Below are 25,476 nucleotides of genomic sequence, written 5' to 3'. Positions count from 1 at the left end.
AAGATATTTGAAGTCATCCACCTTTACGACCTCTACTCCTTGCATCTTCATCTTTCCACCTGCCTCCCTCTCATTCACACACATGTATTCCGTCTTTATTCAATCTCTACTGACCTTCATTCCTCTCCTCTCCAGTGCAAACCTCCACCTCTCCAGATTCTCTTCCACCTGCTCTCTACTCTCACCACAGATTACAATGTCATCTGCAAACATCATGGTCCATGGAGCCTCCTGCCTGACCTCATCTGTCAACCTGTCCATCACCATTGCAAACAAGAAGGGGCTCAAAGCTGATCCCTGACGTAACCCTACCTTCACCTTGAAACCATTTGTCACTCCAACTGCACACCTCACCACTGTCTCACTATCCTCATACATGTCCTGCACCACCCTAACATACTTTTCAGCTACACCTGACTTCCTCATACAGTACCACAGTTCCTCTCTTGGCACCCTATCATATGCCTTCTCTAGATCCACAAAGACACAATGTAGCTCCTTCTGACCTTCTCTGCACTTCTCTACCAACACTCTCAATGCAACAATTGCATCTGTGGTACTCTTTCTGGGCATGAAACCAAACTGCTGCTTGCTTCAACAACTCTTTCCCATACCTTCATGGTGTTGCTCATCAACTTTATACCTCTGTAGTTACTGGAGCTCTGCACATCACCCTTGTTCTTAAAAATGGGGACCAGTACACTGCTTCTCCACTCATCAGGCATCCTCGCACTCTCCAGGATTTTGTTAAACAACCTGGTTAAAAAGTCCACTGCCTTCTCTCCTAAACATCTCCATACCTCCACAGGTATGTCATCTGGAGCAACTGCCTTTCCATTCTTCATCCTTTTTAAAGCTGCCCTCACTTCCACCTTACTAATTCTCTGCACTTCCTGATCCACTATCTCTCCCCCCGTTGGACTTCAAAGTACTCCTTCCATCTACTCAACACTCTCTGTTCACTCACTAGTACATTTCCCTCTCTATCCTTTATCAGCCTAACCTGCTGTACATACTTTCCAGTTCTATCTCTCTGTTTAGCCAAACAATACAAGTCCTTTACTCCTTCTTTACTGTCTAGCCTGTCATACAGCTCATCATAGGCCTGAGCCTTTGCCTTTGCCACCATTCTTTTCGCTATGCGACTAGCCTCACAGTACTCCTGCCTACTTCCTTCATCTCTCTGGTTATCCCACTTTTTCTTAGCTGGCCCTGAACAAAAAATTCAAAGGCTTGGCTGCTGTGACAGTCTGTTACATGCAAGTTTAGCAATCTGCATGTATCCTACACGTTAGAATATCATGAAAAATAAGTCTGCCTGATGCTACTCATATATTATGCCACAGTAATAAGCCATGTAATGAACAATCATCAAAATTCTTATATTTTCAACTTATAAACACTTTATTCTAACAATTTCTAAAAGACAGCTAAGATGCAAATAGATTTTTTGAATTGAGAACATTCAGAAATAAGTAAAAATTTGGTAAAATTTTGATCGAAACATGTCCAGTTTCATAAAAATGTCAAACTTCTGTGGGCATTTACAACTCAGGTGATTATATATTTGAGAAGCCACATTCTGAGAAAAACATATAGAATGTGGCTATCTCATATAATTATGAGAGTTACAACAACTGAAAGAGGAACTGACAAAAATTAAGGAAAAAAACACACCTAATAAGGCTAGTCCCCTAAGGGTTAAAGAAATTCTCAGCAGATTATATGTGGGAGTACCAGCACTGAGGCTGATGTTACAGAGGAGAGTGCCCAAGAGCAACGAATCTAATAGAATCCAAGCCGACCCACAAGATCTATTCCCAGGGAAAAGCTGAGCCTCATTGCGCTGAAACAATCTTGAAGATTGGTGGTGGCAATATAAAAAACAGTTAATACAGACCCACCATAATAGCACTTGTACCATCTGAGGACAAAGGGACAGGGGCTCCAGCCCCCCTGTTGTCTATCTGTGCACAGGGCTGGTTAAAAGGGTAGTACAATGAATAATATGCAGACATTTTAGCACAGTATCCTAGTGTAGCCTAAACATTCTGCTCTTGAAAAGTCAGCACCGCATCAAATACCAGTTTAAAATATCCATCAAATCTAAGCATCTGTTTGAAGCTGATCATTGCTTAAGCAATTAAATGATACCAAAGATTCTGATTTCATGATGTGTCCTTATGCTTTTTTAGTAACCTTTATACACGCTAAACTAATTATGCAGAAAAGGCTACAGTGCCCAATTGTAAACTTACAAATATATGATAGGTATACCTGATATAATGACCAATGACTGTAGATAAACCTAATAAACTGGCAACTCAGTGTAAATATAGCCTCATAAATTTACTACAATACCGGTACCTCTTTACATACCAAATGTGGGTTTTTCTGTATGTGTCATGTGTCTTGCATAAGTTTGGTTTAATCTAAATGATCCTGCTCAGCACTCAAGCTACAAGAGCCACCACTTTCTGCCTAAACTATGACATATTCAAGCATCACATTATACAAACCAATGATTGGCCCATTTTATCATAAGACAAATGGGATAAATAAAAGGAATGCTCCATTCCTCGCATTCCCAATCTAATCCCTATCTCCTGCATCTGGATTGAATGTTCAAGTACCACAGACAATAATTTCACTGCTCATTGACACCCAGCACACCTATAGCAGAAGTCTATGTGCAGGACCTTTAGTGAGTGTGTTTGTATTCATGTACTACATGCAGGCAAAAAAGGGGATCAAATTATTGCCCGTGGTATTTAACCATATGCTACATGTGACAGAGCTGGTGTATTCCTTTAAAGTTGCAGGAGTTTTGATATTCCTTCCTCGGCCTCTCCTCTCTGCCCTTCAGGCTGACAACCAAGTCAAAGCCATTTGAAGTTTTAAAAGAGCATTAAAGTTCTTCAACCCACAGTGTAGTGGAGGACACATCCTTAACTATGATTTTAATTGGAGCTAAGAGGGGATTTGTGTTTTCCTCCCAGGTCCACTCTTATATTAAAAGGCCACCCTGAGGAATGTGAGTCATCAGACCCTCAGTCTGTTGCCATACAGCCTTAGTAAGAGAAGCAGCTTAAACCTTTTCCATGATTTTGGGAATTAGGAGAGAGTAGCTTAAGAGTAGAATCCTCTGCATGAACTCAAGGATGCCAGGAAGGGTTTAAAAGGCAGTATGTCTAAAACGTGGCTTATGTGAGGATTCAGTTATTTGGATGCAGATGCTAGTACTGGCGCATGGCTGAGTTGAACGTTCACAGCAGGCACAGAATGATTCCAAAACACAAAAATGTCAAAATAGACTACAAATTCTTGTTTTACATTCAAAGCCTAAAGGTCTAAGGTGCTTTGTGGAAGTTTTACAGGAGTTGGAAGGAGGAGAAATTTTTTACTAGGCCAAAGTCACAGCCCTTAGGGGACGAAACGATGTTCAGTATCTAAGACCACTAAGTAAATTAGCCTTGGCAAATGATGTACAGACAGATAGTCTCAGAGGGAAAAGAGTGAATCGAAACAAGAATGTGATACAGGCATATTTACAGTGCTGTTAGGTGACTATGAAAGGTTATGTATGAAATGCATGCATTCTCCACATTTTAATGCATTATCCTCAAATAAGTGGAACCATGGGGGACTTATACGGACAGTCCAGTTGTTACGTCCCTCATAGCAAACAGACCTTGAATTGCATATTCTTTATTTTTCATCATTTCTCACTCATTGCAACTTTCAAGTGATGTTACGTTGGTGTACTCTGGCAGAGATATTTTATTGCAGTGATTTTTAATCCTAGTTCTAGAGAAACACTGCACTCTCCGGCTCCCAACCAAAGAACTGATTAAGAAGACTCTCCTTAGATGAACTGAGTGTCTAGAGCAGAAAACCACTACAACATACATGACAGTGGTGATCCAAGACATCTGGCCTCATTTATTAAACATTCATACAAACATATTTATTTTTAAAATAGGCATATGTCAAGATTCAGTGTGACAGTATTGATTTCTAGAAAGTGAGTTTGACAAGAAGAGCATGCTGCCTGTTTTTATAAATCAATCGTATGCCAATGCTGATTATTTATGTCAAGAACAAATTAAGAAAGTCAAGTACATTTTACACAGTCATGTGAATAAGATGCCATGAAATATTTCTTTTTTTAATACATATGTGGAAATTTCAGTGTTTAATCTTCAGTTAAACCGTATGCACATGCTAATACTAACAGTCATCTAATAGGGAAAAAAGAGGAAATTTGACTTTGCAATCATGTATTTAAAAAACCGTTAATTGGCATGTCACTTTTTCAGTTGAAAACCAAAGTTCACTTTCAGGTTCAGATCTGGGCTTTGACTAGGCCATTCCACAACCTTCCATTTCATCCTTTTGAACTATCCCTTTTTGTTTGTTGTTGTATGTCTGGGATAACTAGCCTGTCAGAAAGTCCACTTCCTCAGCTTTAACTTTTCAGATTGGGGAACCTCATGTTCTCCTCAAGCACTCTGGTATGGAATTCAGGTACTGGGGCCAGACAACTCTATCTTTAACTCATTTGTCCATAGCACAATCTTACAGAAGTCCTGGTCCTTGCCTAGATATACAATAGCAAACTTTAGTCTTGATCTTATGTTCTTTTTAAACAGCAAAGATCAAATTTGGACCGGCTGTTTAATTTTAAATCTTCTTCACTTGTAGATGATTTTCCGGACAACGGAATGATTTTTAAACCCCTTCCCAGACTCATAGGCATCTACAACCTTCTTTCTGAAAGCCTCAGAGATCTTTTGTTCTAGGCATTATGATACCCCACAGTCCAGTGTGCAAAGTAGAGAAGATATCGGAGGTTTCGATACATTTGATCTAGTGGCATACTTACTTTTTCCACATAAGGAAATTGTATTTCTGTTTATTTTGATTATATATAGTGTAAGAAAAATATTACTTTTAAGAGGCACTTGTTAAATTAGAACACCTTTAGAACCACATTTCTGTATGTCGAACTGCTTGAACTTTACATGGGGTGTACTTATTTCTTCACATGACCGTAAATGAAGCCCCAGGTTTGGGAATGACTGTTACTATGTTTTTAAAAAAGTTATTGTTGTGTCTACAGTCTTTTTTGCTGAAAGCAAAAATGCACAATAGAAAACAAATATAACTGATATAACTGATATTTGTATTTATTTTGTGTTTGTGTTGATTTAATTTAAATTTAAAAATTTAATAAAAATTTAGTTTTGCTTAGAAAAATACAATTGTTTGTACAATTGTTTTGATCTTATAATACAGGACAACGGAGTTATAAATATTGCAAAAACCTGAACTGCCTCAAATAAAACCTAATAGTATTTTCAACCCCAAAAAACAAAAATATTGAGATGTATTAATTAAAATATGCAAAATGTACCCTGGGTCTGACATTAACATACAAAGCATTTACCATCTAAATTTCCATGAACTCTCAGAATTGGCGAGGGCACGTCATCATTTAAATTTTTTTCTACACCATGTTGAAGTGGTTAAACTCTTACAAATTAATTATGTAATTATATAAATTATATTTAATAGGATAGCCAATATCCCACATAATCCACACATTTGCTTTTATAGCATTACAGCAAGATAATGTGGGAAAGGCCTTGACCTTCCTGTCAGCTACATAAAATCACTGTCTGTTGATGAAATATTCTTAGTCATTATATTCATGCGACGGCATCCCACATCACAACACAACATTCATCCATGTGCATCTATGTGCACAGTCAAAATAAAGAAAACTGCCCAGACCAACAGCAGGTATAGGTAACAACATAGCTTTGAGCATATGCTGTGTAGATGTGTCTGACTTTAAAGGTGCAGTGAATGGTGTTAGAACTGGGATGCCAACTGGATGCTTGCGGCATGTAATTGAGCGGAAAAGGAGAAAAAGGCCACGGACATGGGTGGGGAATGTCCTGTTTAGAGAAGCATGGCATCCTAGTGCATGTTTTGTAAATGGTATTTCCTCTCCATCATCAGAAGAACATAGTGATGATATAACTCAACAGGGAAAAAGACATAATGGGTTGATTTAGTGGGGAAAAGGAAGGAACTCCTTTCGGGCAATCTGTGTTCCTTACAACAACATGACAGCCAATTTACCTGTGCAGGTAAATCCAGATATCTTTATCTGAGACTAGTGTGAGACTGGAGCATATTTTTGCTTAATGTGTTGCAATAACAAACTATATACTGACGGTATTTCCTAATAATGGCCTTTTCTTCTGTGAACTGCTTACTGTGGAGATCAACCCAGACTAATGTCTAAATTATAGTGAAAACCAAATCTGTTTCAGAAATTATGGTTTCATATCATAATGAATGAACTTAAAAATGATGAATTAGATAAATGGTGACCAGAATCATACAATTCAGTTTTTATGGCTAAGAAAGTCCTCAGTATGTCATTGCTTTTAGTAATGCTTGTCAATGATTGGTATAGGCCCTTTTCTGTTTTTTATAGGACTATTTATTGCACCTGCCTGGTTCATTGTCAGTTCATCTGACTGAATTTAATCCTCATGGCTTCATGTAGTCTTATAGGGTCAGTTTCCCAGACAGGGATTAAGCCTAATGCCTGACAATAAAACATTTTGAATGGAGATCCTCCATTGAAAGGAATATGTATTCCAGGACTAGGTTTATGGACTTTTAAAATACAGAACACGAGGACTTCTCTCCTTGCAGTGGTAAGCAGAATGCAGGCCTGTGTGCCAGGCCTACTGAAACTGACCTATCTCAGCTCATTAAATGACTGTCCTCTAAGTATCAGACACTGATGTGTTAGATAGTGTTAAGGCTAAATACTTTAGGTGTTTGGCTCTCCAGATGGAGGATTGCCCACCCTGTACTGGAGCTAATCTCCAAAACCAGAGCGATTTTTCCCACAGCCATGTCCTCTCAGTTTGACCACTGATTATACTCAATTACAATCAACACATCTGCATCTGATTCATTCACAAATGTTTTGCAACTGCTATGCTACAGAATGGCATTTTTGAGCATTTATATATATATATATATATATATATATATATATATAGGTGTGTGTGTTATAAAACGGCTAGGTCCCTCTGCTAATATTCAGAGTGGACATTTCATAGCCAGTTATTTCTGAGCTGTTTTAACTACATGGTGTGTGCAATATTAAACATTTATCCACTACTCAAGTCACACCCAAGCCAAGTTATACGAGTTGCAACACAGGTTAAGTTCTAGTGTTTATAGCTGTAGTCCATTAGGTACCATAAAACTACAGGAAAAATTTGTAAACAACAAACCTCACGATGTACAAAATGCCCAAATGCTGTTTACTCTTGTCTGCTGACAAAAAAAAATGGTAATCCCCAAAGAATTCTGGAGCTGAAGTACCACTTCCTTTGCCTACTGTCTTTACTACCTGTAGCCTATTTTTAAAAAATAATAGTGATTTAAAACACATACATACACACATTTTAATAACAGTGAGTCTTTATTTAGGTAATATACTATTTCCCCTCACAGTTTCAAATGTATGATTTCAACCACATGTGCTGATTTTGTGGGTTTCCTTGTGCTGAAACACACAGAAAAAAACGCTACTTGAGTACAAATGGCACCACTTTGTGGAGGATCTGTTTTTTCTAAATGAACATTAAAATACAAAGCTTTTATATAATGTTCCTGTTTTTTATAGTTAATTTGACAATTTGTTCCACTTATTAAGATTTATCATTTTTGGAAATATATTTTATGTAGTTTTAATCTCTGCCATCTTACATTTAAGTGATAGATAATACAAAGACTAAGAGTCTTTTCAGAGTGATGCCGTTGTTGGTTTGGTCCATGGTTTAGACCTTGGCAAGGTTTATAACCCAGCCGTAACCATATTAAGTTGTGCTTTAGCTTTTACTTTTTATCCTTTTGACATTTATTCACCTTCCTACCCTTATGAAAATGTTCTACAATAGTATTACAGAAAATTCTACAAGAATCCTACAGTAAATTTGGCAAATTACAGTGGTTTATGACAGGTTACTAAAAACAGTGCTTCAGTAAAATGTAGAAATACAGGAGTAATTTATGTCAGCTTTTCTCAGTTACATATCCCGTTTTTTCCAATATAAGTCTACTCTTGTATTGTTGCAAACATGAGCTAATGCCATAGGACTGACTGTTTGAGTGGTATGCTGAGATGGCCAAAGTTTTGAGTCACGGCGCAGATGTTCATTTAACAAAAAAATTGGACAGCTTGCTTGCATTCCAGATTGACTGAGCTGAGTTCTATCTCTATTCATAATCTCTCTGTGCAGCACATAAAAATGCAAGTGTTACATAAATATGCCTGGGTCAGGTGTTATGCATGGTGGGATTTGTCTTCAGTATCATATAACTGCGGGTGTGAATGGGTGCACTTCACAATCTTTTTCTAGGGGTAGAATTGACACAAACACAGACAGCTCTCTATGCTTACTGGCACTCTTGATAAAGATGGGTAAAAAGGTCATGTCATTGTGGTTAACTAGCTCAATCTCGTATTGAAAAGAGGCGCACAACCAAGGCCAAATACCTCTGTGGAGGAGAACACACAAAAGTAGAAAAAGTGTGTTGGCCTTCATAAATCTGGCAATAGCTATAACAAAGTTGCCTGAAAATGCCCATTAATGAAAAAACTTAAAACAACTGGAGCTCTAGTAAACCTAGCTGGATAAGGATGCATGTTTATTTTACTTCCACACACAGTGAGAAAGCAAAACTATCTCAGAGGATAACGGTTGGAGTTTTGCAAAAGATGGTTGCATTTTGGAGTCACCTTGGGGGGATCTGGGGGGATTCTAAGATTGAGGGGTGGACTTGCTCCGTATTCTTGATATCATTAAGCATTACTGGAGAAGACTCACTACTATTATGTGGGCAAAGATAGGTTGCCCAAAGTGCCAAATGAAGGGGTACCAATAACTATAACACATGGTTTTGTTAAAACAAATGATAAAGGTTTCTACTTTGTAAAACTAAAAATTTCACTTAATGTTGAGCTAATTAACCATTTCATGATTTACAATTTTTTTATCCATTATTACCAAGTTTGCCAATAATTATGGAGTTGACTGTAACATTTCATTGCTTTCTATAGTTTTCCTGGTCAAAAATGCACTACAGAGAAACCAACTCTTTAAAGGCAGTTGATATGGGTAATTAGTACAGAAACCGGTTCTTTAGTCACTTGCCCAGATTAGCCTGAAGAGGGCAGTACTGTCTATGGCTATTCAGGGAAGACTTGTGTCCAGCTGAAGGCTGTTTGTGGTGAAAGTTGGCCCTTTACTATTTTTTTATCATTTCTTATAAAAACACAAACAGATGTTTACGTTTTGTAGTTAAGATTAGAAAAGGGTATGCCTATAGGGGGTTTATCCTGTTTCAGTGTAACAGCAGCAGTCTAAAGGCTCCGTGGGAGCTGACATGTACATTTACTCCCATGAATCTAATCCAGGCCCTGTGCCTCCATCCAAGCCATCAAAAGCTTCTACTGATGCAAAGATTTATGGCCCAGAATCCACAGGCATAAAGATTCTCTGCCTTTCTGGAACATGCCATTAGTCTAATTGTTTAAAAGTTATGATAGTCCAGGTTTGACCCAGGTCCCTATAGAGCTCTTCTTGCTCTTACTCGCCTTGCTTAGGACAGTGAAAAAAGACAGTGAAAGGCCTTGCATTACACACCGATCTCTAATGCACTCCAGCTTTAATGGATTCACAACGAGAGAATACCATGAAGGGCTGTTCCATGAATTATATAAAAGACTATGTGTCTATGTGTCCTATAAAGATCTTTTGCTTAATAAAAACCTTGAACTTCAAAAATTCCTGCACTAAATATAACTGAAATATTATAAATGTAACATTAAATTTCCACATTAATAATTCCGCACAATAATTTTGCAAAGGTCAGAGACCACTCTTCATTTCTTTAGCTTCCAGTCAAAATGACCTTCAAGTACAAATTTGTTATTTTTCAAGAGACTTTTCTGGTGGGATTAGATAATCCATTTGCATCAGGGAGGGAAAAGTCACAGTAAAATAAGTGAGAAAAAAGGGGTTTCCAAGACGGGATTTTAAAAAATGTAAAGATACAGAGAAAATGGGACTCCTAACAATCATGCAAGATCTGGTAGACCACCAAAACTGCCCCTTGCAAAACAGTACTTAAGGCTTTCATCTTTGAGAGACATGGAAAAAAAAATCAAGCGCCACTGAAAAAAATCCTTGTGTTTCTGTCCATCCTTCCACTGTAAGAAGACAACAACACTATGAGTCTAGCTGTGAAGGGTGTGTAACTGCGAAGAAACTGTTACTGAGAAAAGAAAATAGAGAAAAAAGAAGAAAACTTTTAGATCAAAACAAAGTAGCTGCTGGTGTTCTCAGAACAATGGACTGACCACCCCAGAGTCCAGATCTCAACATCACTGAATGTGTTTGGGATTACTTGAATCATGAGAAGCAGAAAATGTGAGCAACTTTAAAGGCTGAACCATTGCTGTGAATTTCTTTGAAAAACTGAAAGGAAGCCTCCTGAAAAGAACAGAAGCTATAGTGAAGGTAAAGCACTAAACAATAAATATTGAAAAAATATATTAAGTTGTTGAGGCATATGTGCAATTTTCTGATTAATATTTGTTTTCTGCTTTGACCTGCACATTCAAATCGAGCTAATTTAATGAATCACTTTCCACACAGTTGATATGCTTCATGTTTATCATTCAACCTGGCCTTGAACATCTGACTGATTCTCAAAACAGAGCAGATAAAGCAGATACACCTCTAATTGATGTGCTTGGTCCAGTATGTACATGTGTCAGAACCAAAAGCTTATGATGGTCAAACTGTCCAATAAAGGATTTTATCTCAATCCTCATGTGTGTACTGCACAAACAACAGTTTTAATCCTACATGTTATGCCTCAATGCTGTCATCTGTCCATATATTTTGACCACACAGAATACACATTTACCTCATACTCCTCCTTTATGTCCAAAACAGGATAAGGGGAACTGGATGTTGAATCAAAGGTCAAACACATGAAGCTGAGTAACACTTCTTCTTTTTATGATCGGATACAAACAGTCACACATTCATGGAAATGTCTCCATCCACTGGGACAGTCATCAGGTCATCACTGTTAATGTTTTTTCTTTGAATAGTCTTGTCACCAAGTAGGATGCCACTTTGAAACTTTAAAATGACTTAAATTGGTGAACATATGTTGGTCTTATATTGCATAAATCAGGAAGTTTAATGTAAGCACTTAAGGCAGTTTTTACAGAGCTCCTAAGGAGCCGTGGTTTTTTTTAAAAAAAGAGTTGAATACAATAAAATGTTTTCCATTCCCTCACAAATTATGTGCTTGTCAGACAGCAAGCAAACATATGACCAGAGGTGCCCAACAACATTGCCTACATTAGAGCTCTGTTTTTAGCATAGCTAAGGTTAAAAGCTGTTTTCCCAGCTTCACCCCGTCAGTGCCGTTTATTCAGCAATTGTTCTCTGCAGTCTCTGTAAATGTAGTTTTTACTGCACAAGGACATTCGATCTCAGTTTCAGTGTGTGCTCACTAGTAGCATAATCATGTATGATTTTGAGAAGTGACACTATGTCCTTATATTTCAATCCAATGCTTCGTGCCTGAGCTTACAGTTTTTTCCCCACGGCCCCTTAGGGGCTCCATACTTTTTAAAGCTACACTGTTTAGTCTCCGGTAGAAATAAGTAATTGCATGTAATGTGAGGATGAACATTTTGTAATGTCACACATGATGAATCTGCTCTGAAATCTGAATCTGAGCTGAAAACGTATTCAAAGAGAACCCAGTCAAAACTTGATAAACATCTTCTGAGGGTGTAAGTGAATTACATACTATGGTCATCACATCTTCATCGCTATAATGTGGATTTTGCTTTTGAGACTTAAACAACGAGCCAGACTTTCTTTTTGAGTCTGGTCTAAAAAATTCCAATAAAATTTGAACCAACACCTCTGACTTTTAAATTCATAAATACTATTTCAGGCTTTAGAGCCTGCACAGGAACACACAAACACAATACTTTCTCTTGTTTTTTTCCTCCTGACTCTTTGCTCCTACTTCTTTCAATTTTAATTTTCAACTTTAGACTATGTTTAAGCACTCTTAGTGGTTCATAATATGCTGTGCTGTCTCCAGTCAACACTGTCCAAATATGAAAATTAAGTTGCTAAATTAGCCTGCTTTGAATTCAGTGCTTTTGTAATATCAAGAAAATTTACACATTTACTCCTGGCCACTGAAACAATGTGGCTAGCTGGCATTTCTCCCAATGTCTTTCAGAGTACTGGAGTGATGCCCCCCAAATTTTGATTGAGATCAGTTCAAACTCCAGTCTACCTCACTGCATGGACCACCGACCTACAGGCATGCACAGGCAGTCAAACTCAGTGGCAGAACAAACTAAAATCTCCATTTCATAATTTGCATAAGGGTAGAATATATTCCAAAAAATGACATCCAAATGGCTGTGTTCAGTGAGCTTAGTGTAATTATTACATTTTACTTAATATTTATTACAATATTTCTTATTGCTACCTTGTTAAGCTAAGATTTCATGTTTTTAAAGATGGTTAGTAAAGGTAGCTATCTGAGCAAAGCCCAGTGAACCCTGCATGGTCAAAACAACACGTACTGTTTATGAAAACATTTTCTTTTCCTACACTATAGCTATGTCCTAGGCTATGTATAGTGCTGAAGGTCAATTTAAATTGTTAATGATAACTATATACAGTATTGTCTTTTGTCAGTCAGAGAAAAAGAATAGAGAGACTGACATTCTCCACCATCAGCCAAGTCACCCCAATTTTTTATTTATTTATTTTTCAAACCACTACTTTTGGAAGTGTTGTGCCACTTCTGCATTTAAATAATCCATCTGTTCAGACTATAGTAGTTTCTCCTCACCCATTCATGCTGAGGATATAAGGAGTGTTTCAAACTAGACTGCTTTTTAAATGAACGAGCCCGTCTGAATAGAGATATAGCAACATATAGCAAACTAAAAAAAGATGTGGGCCATCAACTGAGACTGAGATTACTTACAGATTGTATCCACCAGGACAGATGTTACCCTTTATGTTTTTTTTGTTATGAACGTTATAAATGTTATCTTTTATGGTTTTTTCTTATTCCCTAGCCAATTGTTATATAGGGCTGCCCCTAAAGTACGTTCATTACAACCTTGTAGTAAACGTACAATAAAGATTTCATAGGACTTTTATTGCTTGAAACAGGTTTAGTTTGATTTGGGATAAACTGGGGAGTAAATTGTGAGTAATGACTTGACTGAAAAAAGATTACTCACAGATTGCACATTCTGTCAATGGAAGTAGTCAAGTGTGGATGTCAGCACTTTCTGCAGTGATGCAGGGTCTTCTGGCAGTCGGGATGTTTTGAGAAGGCACTCCCTGCGGATGGATGGATGGATGAATGGTGGATGTTAGAGAGGATCCTTCTTGTGTCTGAGGTTCGGCTCCCTGACAGAGACAAATGAGCCTTCAGATTGAAAAATATCACACTGCACACCTCACATCCCACACTTCTTATTGAACACTGGGCTGGACAGTTTCATGTAAGAGTGATGCTTCCTGGCCCGTGTGTATGTGTTTGTGTCTGATGGTGTGTTAAAACGTATTTATTCTATAAAATCTGTACATACAACTATAGGGATAGGAATCGGGACTCGGTTCCGAACAGTCCAATACATCAGAATCATATGCGGCCAAAGTTATCAGTTCCTTATATCAATGCTGCCATGTTTTTTTTATGACAGCTCATGTGTCATGATGTCAATTTCTGTGTCTAAACTGCTGAAAACTTGCAGAGAGGAAGAAGCGGTCCAAAGCGCAAGACATGACAACAGTGCTACTTGCAATTCTGTGAAAAGATCATTTCAATAAGGGTGGAAACACCAGCCATATGTTGAAATCTATGTTGATATCTTTTGACTCAAAACGGGCGAAAATTCCAGGAATGCCATATATTTGACACTCTAAGCACGAGTGCCACTGCTTGCCAACCGAGCATGCCAGTACAGAGGGTAAATATCCTACGTTAGGATAACATTAACACCATGCAGGCAGGCCTGGCAGATTTTGTTCATTCACTAAGAAAATACAGATAAAAACAAATGCTGCATTCATATATTCTTTCAGTCAGTTTTATATTTGTTTTCCAAGTTATATCCTTTAAGAAAAGGAGCACTGTAGTGTACTTTAACAAATGTCAGCGATAATAATACAGTGGCGCTGATGCTGAAAACCTGGGTAGGCCTACTTTTTTCCCCACACAGAAAATTGACCAAGAATCAATAAAGGAATCATTAAAAAACAGGCAAACAAGCAGAATCAAAAACAGCATTGCTATCAATTAAATCTTAGAAATTCCAATCCCTACAGACTCCTGTAGATACGGTCACCATAAAATCTTCATACTGCTTAAAACACTGTAGCATCATGTCACGCATGTGCACAGACGTTTGGGCGGTGGGGCTGAAGAGGAAAACAGGGCGACCTGAGTGTCAAGAACATGTAAAAACAAATGACTTTAACCCTTGGATGCATGAGCGACCAATACCTAAACTCTTCCATGAGTGGGGTCAAAAATGACCCCAATTAGAATCAATGTGTTTTTGCAATGAATTAAAAAAAATGCCTTTAATTTTGGTTAAAGCTGATTATATTTATTATATTTGGGTCAACAAAAGACTGATTTTACATTTAGCATGCATATTTATAACTTTTTATAACATTTTTTCATAAGAAATAACATAAAAATTCTTCAAAAATTATTGTTAGTATGTCCATGTGTCTGCAGGACAAAAAAGAAAATGAACATACATAATACCAGAACACTGTCCACTCACATTTGCCCACACAGAATTATTTTGGGGTACTGGGGTACTGCATTTCCAACAGCAATTGGTGGCTTTGCGGTCTTTGTTTCTTGGACACATCTGGCACATCTTTCTCTTCTGTCTGCCCTCTTTGCCTCTCTCCTGTTGCTGGTTTTTTGTCACTCCACACCTTCCCATTGCTTCAGTGATGTAGGTTGGTAGGTTCAGGGTACCTTCCAGTCGACTTTTCATGTGAAGAGTTACAAGGTCCTTTGAGAGCTCTGTGAGGAAATGTCGTCGTGCAATGGTGATTCCTCTGGAAAATTCAGGGTGCTGAGCCCTAAAAAATGAGTAGGCGTTTAGAGTGGCTATATCGATCATGTTGTACCACAGCACCATGGGCCACCTCTGTGTCTGGCGCTTGCAGGTGTAGTTGCCAACCATCTGGTCAATGGTACCTACACCTCCTTTGGTCTGGTTGTAGAAGAGGATTGCTTCTGTTTTTTTCTTTTGGCTGTTTTCATCCACCATCTTGCTGTGGTGCATTGTGCTGAGAAGCAGAACAGCCTTTCCCTTTTTTCTGATATAGCTGATCATGGTCATGCTGCCATTGAACCCAAATTCAGTGCTGTGAACCTCCCTCGACTTGGAAGCCTTCATCACTGGAGGGATGTCTGGCTTGTTCTGCCGCAATGTTCCCACAATAGTCAGACCCTTCTCCAGGAGATGCTCTGCAAAAGGCACACTGGTGAAGAACTTGTCTGTGGTGATGTTGTGACTTGTGTGTCTGAATCCACTGCACAGCTGATGGACAATATATCAATAATGATGTAATAGGTTACCTAACAGGTTAGCTTTTATTACAAGGAATCATGAATACAGCGAGTCTCTACAAAACAAATGCAGTAATATCAGCTAACTTACTAAGCTAGTGTAATGTTAGCTAGCTAAGTAAGCCAGCTGACACAATACTAACATTATTACTAACATTATTTTGTAGTTAGCTAACTAGTGTCTACTTTGTTGACCAACATGATACTCTAAGACAGAAAAGGCATGGAGTTGATAAATGAAGATATTTACATGTATGCTGCTGGGACCTCCTGGTGGTGAGAATGCAGGCATCAGATGTGTAAATGGGACAGAAAATGTATCCTGACAGTCACAGTTGGTAAGAATCAAAAGGTTCCCAAAGCAAACCCTTGAGATTCTGTAGGAAATGCTTGGGGTCATTTTTGACCCCGCTTATGAAAAACTGGGGTAGTGACACAAAAACTGCAATTTCTTAAAATGTATAAAAACATTTTTAAAAATTCAAATGGCCTCAAGTCACAAACATGTTTTATGAGGAATACCTGGAATATGGAAGTGTAAAAACTTTTAATTTCAGAGATTTTGAAAAATAACAACCCTCGGGGTCATTTTTGACCCCACTTATGCATCTAAGGGTTAACTTTTATCCAGATGTTTCAGAGGAAAAATGTTTCAGTCTTTCCCAAACCAGCCCAAAACTTGTATTTCTACTAGAGCAGGGCACTGAACCCGAATTTCCAACATACAGTGTTTAGGTCGTGGCAGGAGGCCTTGGCACGAGTTATTCAGCTCTGTCCCTGACAGGTGAGCTGCCTGCTGCTGAAAACTGAATGTTAAAAAAGGCCATAGAGGATCATCACTACTCTTTACAAGCAGATGCGACGGGGATTCGCCAGCAAGTAAAGTTATGTCACCTAAATAAACACAAAAAAGGGAGAAAACGAGGAGACCCGCGTTAGCAAAGCAGACTAAGCCACGCTTTAGTTGCTTATTTTCTGCTGAAAGGTAAATACTACAGTGTTGTCGGGCACTGGCGACATGACTAAAACATGTTTATTTTTTTTAAATAAAAAGACAAAGTATAAAGGTATTTTCTGCTAGCATACGCGCTTATAGCACTCCCGCTACACCACTCTTTTAAAGAGACTGGCTCACACAGGATTTCTCAGTTTCATTACCGGTTCAAACGAGCCGTCGTCCATTCGGCCACGACATGCCCCCTCGGGCGAATCCCCAGCGCCACCTCAAGGGCTGATCATGACTCTATCAGCTGAAGTGAACGGTGTTAGTTAGACTTCAGCCGCACAACCTGCCCAGAGGTCACTGCGGCCTGACGCATTTCCAATATCGAACCACAAAATATTGGTGGACAAGACGTTAACTAACTGCTTAACATTTCAAAACCATTAAGATACGAGCTGCTCTGTCTGCTCTGCATGTCTGTTGTTACCGTGTCATCAGTTTCCTCTCCTAACCTAGCGGGCTCATGTTCAAGTTTAACAAGAACAAAAACAAAGGCACCACAGCACAGTTCTGCTCCAGGTTTATAGCCAGACAATCCAATTACTCACACACGTTCTGTGTGTTTTTCTCAAACATTGCTTAAAAAAAGGTTCTGCCTTTTGCAAAGTTTGCCTGGCTGGTCGATTAGCTCACTGAGGCTAATCTGAGCCTGTCTGAAAGCGCAGCGGTCAATTCTCCGCATTCAGCGTTAAAGCAGCTCGAGGTGAAATCTCCAGCTACACCAGCAGGATAGTAAAGAGTGATGAAGCTCGTGACCCCAGGCCAGCCCTGTAGCAGTCCAGGCCTGTGTACAAAACTACATACTTCCATACTAAACGGTATGTCAAAACAGTACAGCACCATCACCACCACATTCCTCAAATTAATACGCTTACTATAGTAGGATGTGGTGTCAGACACAGACCAGGATTTCAGACTTGGGGTGGCACAAATGGGTAATAGGGGTGGCAAGCAGAAGCAACATCAAGAAAAACAACACATGTCAACAAATGTCTTCATGGAGGAATAGCTTGTAGCTTTGCATACCACACTTCTAAATATTACTGTTTGGGCCTCATAATGACCTTATAGCTCTTAATACTGTAACAAATTATGAACAGCTGGTTCACTCTGAGAGAAAGAATGAATCACTATGTTATCATTATACTATAATATATAACCTAATGCCATTATTCACACAGATGGAGGATGTTTTACGAGTTAGCTATGGTCTTAAACAGATCATGCTCTTTTCTCTGACAATGGAAATATATTTTTAAATAGATATGAAAATCTAAAATCCATATAAACTCCTGCCCTGCTGTACACTACTTGCCTACGTCCAGGCACAAACATCTAGATGATGAATCAGGTCATTCTGAGTTTAACTTGACTAACTGCATGTTTAATCTGGACACACACAACACATAAACATATTAGTCAACTCTGCTTTGAGAAGATGCCTAAACCAAAATATTTGTATAATTATTCTATTACAAGAAAAGGAATTATTATTTATTTTGAGGTCAGAGTTGAGGTGGCCAGGCTTCTGGCTTCAGGCTTCTATCAAGGATGGCAGTTGCCACCCTGTGCCACTCATATAGCCATACCCATGCCAGATAGTTCTTATCACAGGACAAAGCTGAGCCATTTGTGCCTCACCGCAACAAATTTTAGACAATGGCAGAGGCAATTTAAAGTACAATTATTATACACACTGACCAAGTGGGGACTTGTAGAGTCGGGGGACAAAAGGGCAAGGGCTCAAGCCCCACCCTTAGAGTCTATCTGTATACATGCGTGCACCACGTTATTGTGCATAGTTTGCTGGGTGTCAACATGTATAACAATGCCATTATGAGAGCATTATCACAGGCCAGACAGGGACAAAAAAAGTTTTGAATGACAGGAACCCCTCCACACACACACTGAAGTGGGCATGCTGTGGTTTGCGTTGTGGTGCATTGTGACAAATGCCCAGAGGAATCCTTGTTTTGTGATGGTAGCAGTATTAAATATCACTGGAACAGTTAAGTGGGCATTTTTTTGCTGTGTCTAATGCATGTGTGTGTGTGGTTGCGTGTGCACGCTGACAGCATGTTTCCATTCATATCTGTACAGGAAGCCTGCACCGGAATTCTCTAGCAGCACTTCTTCTTCACTGTCTCTGTGTAACATTATATTGCAGTGTTAACATGAAATGCTTCTTATTGTTTTCCCTGGATTGGTTTCTATAAATGGCTTTGCTTTCAACCTACTTTTATTTACCCTTAAACTTATAGTGTGTTATACTATGAAAACACTTTTAATTTAGTATATTCAAATGCCCAATGACACCTGAGAGATTTGCATATTTGGACATTGTTATTACTTTTGTATGTGAAATTTGGCCCCTGTTGAGTTATGCTTCATATTAACTGCTAAAAACTGTTATTGTAACTAGCCTTGTAGCTTCTAACTAACCTTGCTCCGTAATAAATATTGATAGAAATTTGTTAGTAAATTTGGGTGCAATCGTGTGAGCTATGACCCCATCATCTAGAGATCAGTCCTCGGTAATACTGCAGTAACCCTGGTTATAGCTGGGACTCCAATAAGGCTTTATTGGCTTCTCTCTCTCTCTCTATCTCTCTCTCTCTCTGGATAGGAAGGATGATCCTCCCTCTTTCATTGTGTTAGTGGTAGTTTGAGAAGATATTTTGGAGTTTATGTTTATATGTCTGTTGCCAGAACCTTATCATGAGTGGGACATAAAAAAACAACAGAGAGGAGGGCCAGGGTAGAATCCCCATGTGTATGGGATGATAAAAATATGGGCTGATAAATGCAGAGTACATCTGTCCAAAGAGTCACACATTCAGAGAAATATCAACAGAAGAGACACAAGAACAGAAAATCAGAGTTCTGCCTATTTAGGAAAGCTGTCTGCTGTTCCCAGTACATAGGCCTACAGCATGTCTCTAAAAATGAGGCCAAAACAAAGTGATGCATCCAAACCCTTTGATTTGTTCTTTTATAGCTGGCGCACGTAGCTAGCAGCAGCAGTGCGCACATTTACTTCTACTTAATTTTTGCCAGTGTAAAACGTGTCATATAAAGGTACACTATATGGACAGAAGTATTGGGACACCTACACATTACAACTACAGGAGCTTTAATGAAATCCAATTCTAAATCCACAGGCATAAATATGGAGTTGCTCCCCCCTTTGCAGCCTGGCTAAAATTCTCAGTATTAAGTGCTTGATTGGGTTTTGTGTGGGCCAGTCAAGTTACTCCACACCAAACTCACTCCACCATGCCTTGCTGGGTCTCAGTATTGTTGGAACAGAAAAGGGCCTTCTCCAAACTGTTCCCACAAAGTTGGACACATACAATTACCCAAAATGGCTTCATATTGCATGATCCATCACTCAACAGAATACATTTCAACTGCTCGAGAGTCCAGTGTCAGCGTGCTTCACACCAGTCCATCCAATGCTTGGCATTGTGCTTGACGATGTAAGACTTGCACGCAGCTGCTTGGCTGTGGAAACCCAAGCCATGAAGCTCCCGACACACACTTTTTGTGCTGATGTTAATGCCAGAGGAGGTTATTGAGGCAGCAGAGCTTTGGAGACTTATACACTATGTAAATCAGCTCTCAGTGACCCTGCTATGTAACTTTATGTGGTCTGACACTTTGTGGCTGAGTTACTGTGGTTCCTAAATGCTTTTTAATAATACCACTCACAGTTGATCATGGAATATTTAGGAGGAAAAAGATTTCGAGCTGACTTGTTGCAACAGTGGCATCCTATCATAGTGCCATGCTTGAATTCAGTGAGCTCTTTAGAATGACCCAAATGACCATTTTACAAATGTTTGCATGACTGCATGGCTAGGTGCTTGATTTTATACTCCTGTGGCAATGAGACTGAATAAAACACCTGAATTCAGTATTAAGTGGTGTGTCCCAATACTTTTGTTCATATAATGTATATATAAAGCATAGTAGATTTAGTGGGACATGAAGATTGGTTAGCAGGGTGCCTGGCTGGCCTCCCTGCATGGTGGCATCCTGTGATAGAGACTTAGTCAGCATGCAGAATGATAGTTCAGTACTTTTTTTACAAATAATTGAAGTGAGATTACACATTCAATGGAACACTATTAGGGAGTGTTTATGTACTTGTGTTTCAGTCACATTGCTGTGTGCTAGCTAGGTTAGTCTAGGTTAGTTCTCTCTGTGGTTCTCGTTTGAACTAAAAGCAAATTATGTATATGCCAGAATATTGGGTGAATAATGTATGTTTCTGATTCTGATCAGGTCATAATCCCAGAATATCCTCTGCTTCAGATCAGACTACACTGCAGGTTTATTGACTTCTGCCGCCTTAAGGCCACAAATGAAGCAGCTTACTTGAGAAGCTCTTGTTTGAGCTGCGCTGCCCCTCCTCTTTCCTCTGCTTCTTTCACCTCCCTCCTCTCCTCCTCCTCTCTCCTCCCCTCTTCCCTCCAGCGCGCTCTACCAGTGTTTACTTTGAGTTTTGCTCTCGGCTGCCCTGTGGCCCCGCGCTGATTTACTTGAGAAGGCAGCAGATGGAGAGAGCAGACTTCTCTGTCTCTCTGTGTCTCTCTCTCCCTTTATCCCTCGCTCGCTGTCTCTGTCTCTTGCGTGGATTGTGGTCCCTTGCCCCATTTGGACTGATGTTACCTGTCTGGGCAGTAAGCAGTGCCTGAAGAAGAATCTACTGGGTTGTCTTCTCTGTGCTCCAGTCTGAGTGCCTCTCACTCACACCGTGTGGCTGCTGAACCACAGGTAGAGTTAAAGGTGGTGTGTGCATATGTGTGTTAGCATGTGTTAGTTTATGTGTGAAAGTGTGTATGGTTGAATGTTACTCTGATGTGAGTATGTGTGTGTGAGTCAGTTTTATATGAATTTACATCAGTTACTGTGTCATTTCCTGTTGCTCCGTGAACTTGTGTAATGTTGAGATACATTTGTAATGTTCCTGTTTATGTGTATGGTTGGGGGGGTACAGGGGGTTTTGCTAAAAAGTATTGCATTGAATTTACTTAATATGTGTACTTATTAAAACAGTGTGGAAGTGAAGTATACAAATTGAATGAGGTAAATTCAATATATTACATTTTTTCATTGTGTGTGTATGTATGTGCGAATCTGACTACTTAAATGTCATATTTTGACCTCACACATGATAACAATGACAGTGATAATGAGATGGATGTGTGTATCTGGCATTTCTCAGAATATTTTTTGAATCTTTTAACACTTTTTAAGACTTTATTTATATCTATGCATATCTCATTCTACAATTTGTTTAGTTTACATATCTTATATTTTTCTTGCATTTTCTTTTTTTTTTTTACCATGAAGTCCACTTATAACATTTGTGTGGTTTTATGTACCAAGTCATAAATTATTTTTACATGACCATTTTTCACCCTCTTTTTATCTGTCACAAGCTGTTTTTGTAATTGTTCCTTTAGGACTGATCTATGCAAATGAACTTTGTTCTGATTGGCTGCCATGTATTGTGCCTCTTTCCAAAAGCAGTCCAGGCTAAAATACTCCTTATACAGGTGGAGCTAAACTGATGTATGCTGAATAGGCAGATGTATGTATATATGTGGTGTTTTCATTACATCACAAAAAAACCATTGAAGTTCGAACAGGCCGTTGTTCCAGCTAAGTTTCCATGTATGGATTGTATTGACTGTGGTGTAAAAGCCACATTTTAAAACTTTAACAGAACATGCTAGTTCAAACTCTTTAATTTAAAGGAAGGAAATATATTCTGAAATTTGGTTTACATGAAATGGGCCCTTTATGCTGCTTTGTGTTATGTCTGACAGATTAAAATGGGTCATTTACCAGGTAAAAGAGTGCAGTTTGGTTCACGGTAACTCTTTTAACCAAGTGATGTGGCCATAACAGTGACATTTCTGTTTACACTCCTTTCTTAAAGAAGAGCTGAAAGCCTCCCCACGATTAGACACGCTGTGCTTCTGCCACCTTCAAGCAGTCTTAAAAGCGTCATTACATTTCTTTTCTCTTTTAGATCTCAGCAGATTTGCCTAATTGCCATTAACATCTTGAATGCCTTCACTGATTGGATGTCTTAACCACATTACACACAAAACAGGCACTAGTTTGTTGCTCCATAAGCTCTAGGAATATCTTTGGACATCCTTTGATGGTTTAATCACTATAATGAATACCAAACAGGGCTGGTGGATCAGGGAGGTGCTGGCAGCCAAATTCAGTGAAAGAACTCAATTGAGCCCTTGTGCCTTGCCACCTCTTTTAATGCTGATCCTGTCTGAGCTTGGCCAATTCATCTAGGAGATGTATTAATTGAAATTCTTGTAGTTGAGATGCCCATACAGCCTTAGCAATTGCGTGAGTGAAACATTAAAGGGCATATATCATAGAGAACTTATTCTTTTCTTGGCTTTTCTTTTTAATACAAGAGTTGATGTCATACGTAAACACTGTCAATATGTCAAAATCTACTGTTCACATTTCAGTCCAAATGTTATGTCACAAACAGCAACACATTCACATATATCTGCCTATTCAGCCTACAGCAGTTTAGATCTGCCCATTCATGCTAAATAAGGAGTGTTTCAGCCCAGACTGCTTTTTGAATAAGACTAAATACAGGGCAGCTAGTCTCAACAGAGGTTATATACGAGTCTTGAAGGCACAGTAACAAATAACAGCCAAATTATTTCTAATAAAGAGAAGTTGGAAAATGTTTGTATACAAATGAATTATGATGTATTGTACAGCCCTGTTTTCAAAAAAGTATGCTTTTGAAAGCAAAATGTAAATAAAAGTAGAATGTAATGATGTGCAAATCATTTGAACTCTGTATCTAATTGAAAATAGTACAAAGACAACATATTGAAATTGAGAAATTTTATTGTTTTTTTGAACAATATATGCCAATTTTGAATTTGATGCCAGCAACACATTTCAAAAAAGTTGGGACGGGGGCATGTTTACCACTGTGGTACATCACCTCTTTTTTTAACAACACTCTGTAAGTGCTTGGGAACAGAGGAGACCAATAGCTGTAGTTTTAAAGTGAAATGTTTAGCCATTCTTGCTTGATATAGGATTTCAGCTGCTAAATGGGGTCTTCTTTATCAAAAAACACTTGGGACGATATTGGTGAATGAGACCCATTGTCTGGATGGCAGCCTATGTTCCTCTACAACCTGCATATATCATTCAGATGTGCAAGTCACCCATGTAATGTGCACTAATGCACCCCCATACTATAACGGATGTTGGTTTTTGAACCGTGCGCTGATAACAAGCTGGAAGCTCCCTCTCCTCTCTAGTCCTGAGGACATGACGTCCATGATTTCCAAAGAAAGAATTTCAAATTTTGATTTGTTGGACTACAGGACACTTTTACATTTCACCTTAAATGAGTCCATTTTAAATGAGCCTGGGCCCAGAGAAGGTGGCAGTGTTTCTGGATCCTACTTATATTTGGATTCTTCTTTGCATGGAAGAGTTTTAACTTTGTGGATACAGAGAAGAACTGTGTTCACAGATAATGGTTTTTGGAGGTGTTCCTGAGCTCATGCTGTGATTTTCACTACAGAATTGTGTCTGTGTTTAATGAGGTGCCATCTGAGGGCCCAAAGATCATGGCCAGCCAGTATTGTTTTTTGGCTTTGTTTGTTGCATACAGAGATTTCTCCAGATTTTCTGAATCTTTTAACGATAATATGTACAGTAGAAGAAGAAGTGCTTAAGTTCTTCGTTGTTTTATGTTCAAAAATGTTATTCTTGAATTGTTGCACTAGGGTTAGCTACGAAGTCTTTCACAGAGTGGTTAACCCCTCCCCATCTTTACTTCTAGAGACTGAGGCAGTCATGGGCTAGAGGTTAGGGAACCAGCCTTGTGACCGAAATGTTGCAGATTCGAGTCTCTGGGCTGACAGGACGTGACTGAAGTGCCCTTGAGGAAGGCACCTAACCCCCAACTGCTCCATGGGCCCACCACTTTGGGCAAGTGTGCTCACTGCCCCCTAGTGTGTATGTTCACTAGTGTGTATGTGATGTTTCACTGCACAGTTAGGTTAAATGCAATGTAAGATAAATTTCCCCATTGTGGGATTAATAAAGTAACTTACTTACTACTAAAAGACTCTCAGGGATGCACTTCTTGTACCCAATTATCTTTGTATTATTTTCAGTGGCATATAGGGTTTAAATAATTTGCACATCATTACATTCTGTTTTCATTTACATCTTGCACAGCATCCCAACTTTTTTGGAAATTGACTTGTTCGTAAACCCCCATAAATGTAATAAGTGGACCTTAGGATGGAAAGTAAATTGCAAGATTCAACTGCATAGACAGTGAAAACACTGTCAAGTTCAAGTAGAACTAAAAAAATATATCAATATAAATATGTGCTCCTCTTTTTCTCCCTGGATAATATCTGCATGCTATAATCTTGCTGTGCCCTTGCCTATTTCACTGCTAGGCAGTTCATCTAGTCACATTTTTGTCTTCTTATTTAAACTGCCCTTTATTTTTAATAATAAGAATTGTGCGGAATCGTAATGAAATTTGAGATTTTGTGATGAGTTGAATCCAATTCTAATTATTATGAGGCTGGAGAGTTACACCTCTTGTCAGGCAATGAAACTCAAATAAACAGGATTATAAAGAGAGATTGGCAGTGTTATTG

The 25,476-nt window shown here is 38.8% G+C and overlaps 1 protein-coding gene across 2 annotated transcripts in view; it reads left to right on the top strand.

Moving 5' to 3' along the window:
• Positions 1–25,476, top strand: part of arhgap36 (Rho GTPase activating protein 36) — a 73,098-nt gene that overhangs the window by 6,571 nt on the left and 41,051 nt on the right. Inside the window, exon 1 of one of the 2 annotated variants that reach the window (XM_017684669.1) lies at positions 21,290–21,553. The exons of the other annotated variant lie outside the window; for it this stretch is intronic. The gene's annotated coding sequence lies outside the window, so the exon portion shown is untranslated. Of the gene's footprint in view, positions 1–21,289; positions 21,554–25,476 lie in introns of those variants that run through there. 2 annotated transcript variants of the gene reach the window in all.

This window comes from Pygocentrus nattereri, chromosome 2, assembly GCF_015220715.1.
Source record: "Pygocentrus nattereri isolate fPygNat1 chromosome 2, fPygNat1.pri, whole genome shotgun sequence".
Lineage (NCBI taxonomy): Eukaryota > Metazoa > Chordata > Actinopteri > Characiformes > Serrasalmidae > Pygocentrus > Pygocentrus nattereri.
The sequence above is the reverse complement of the archived record's forward strand: the minus strand, read 5'-3'. Positions and strand labels throughout refer to the sequence as shown.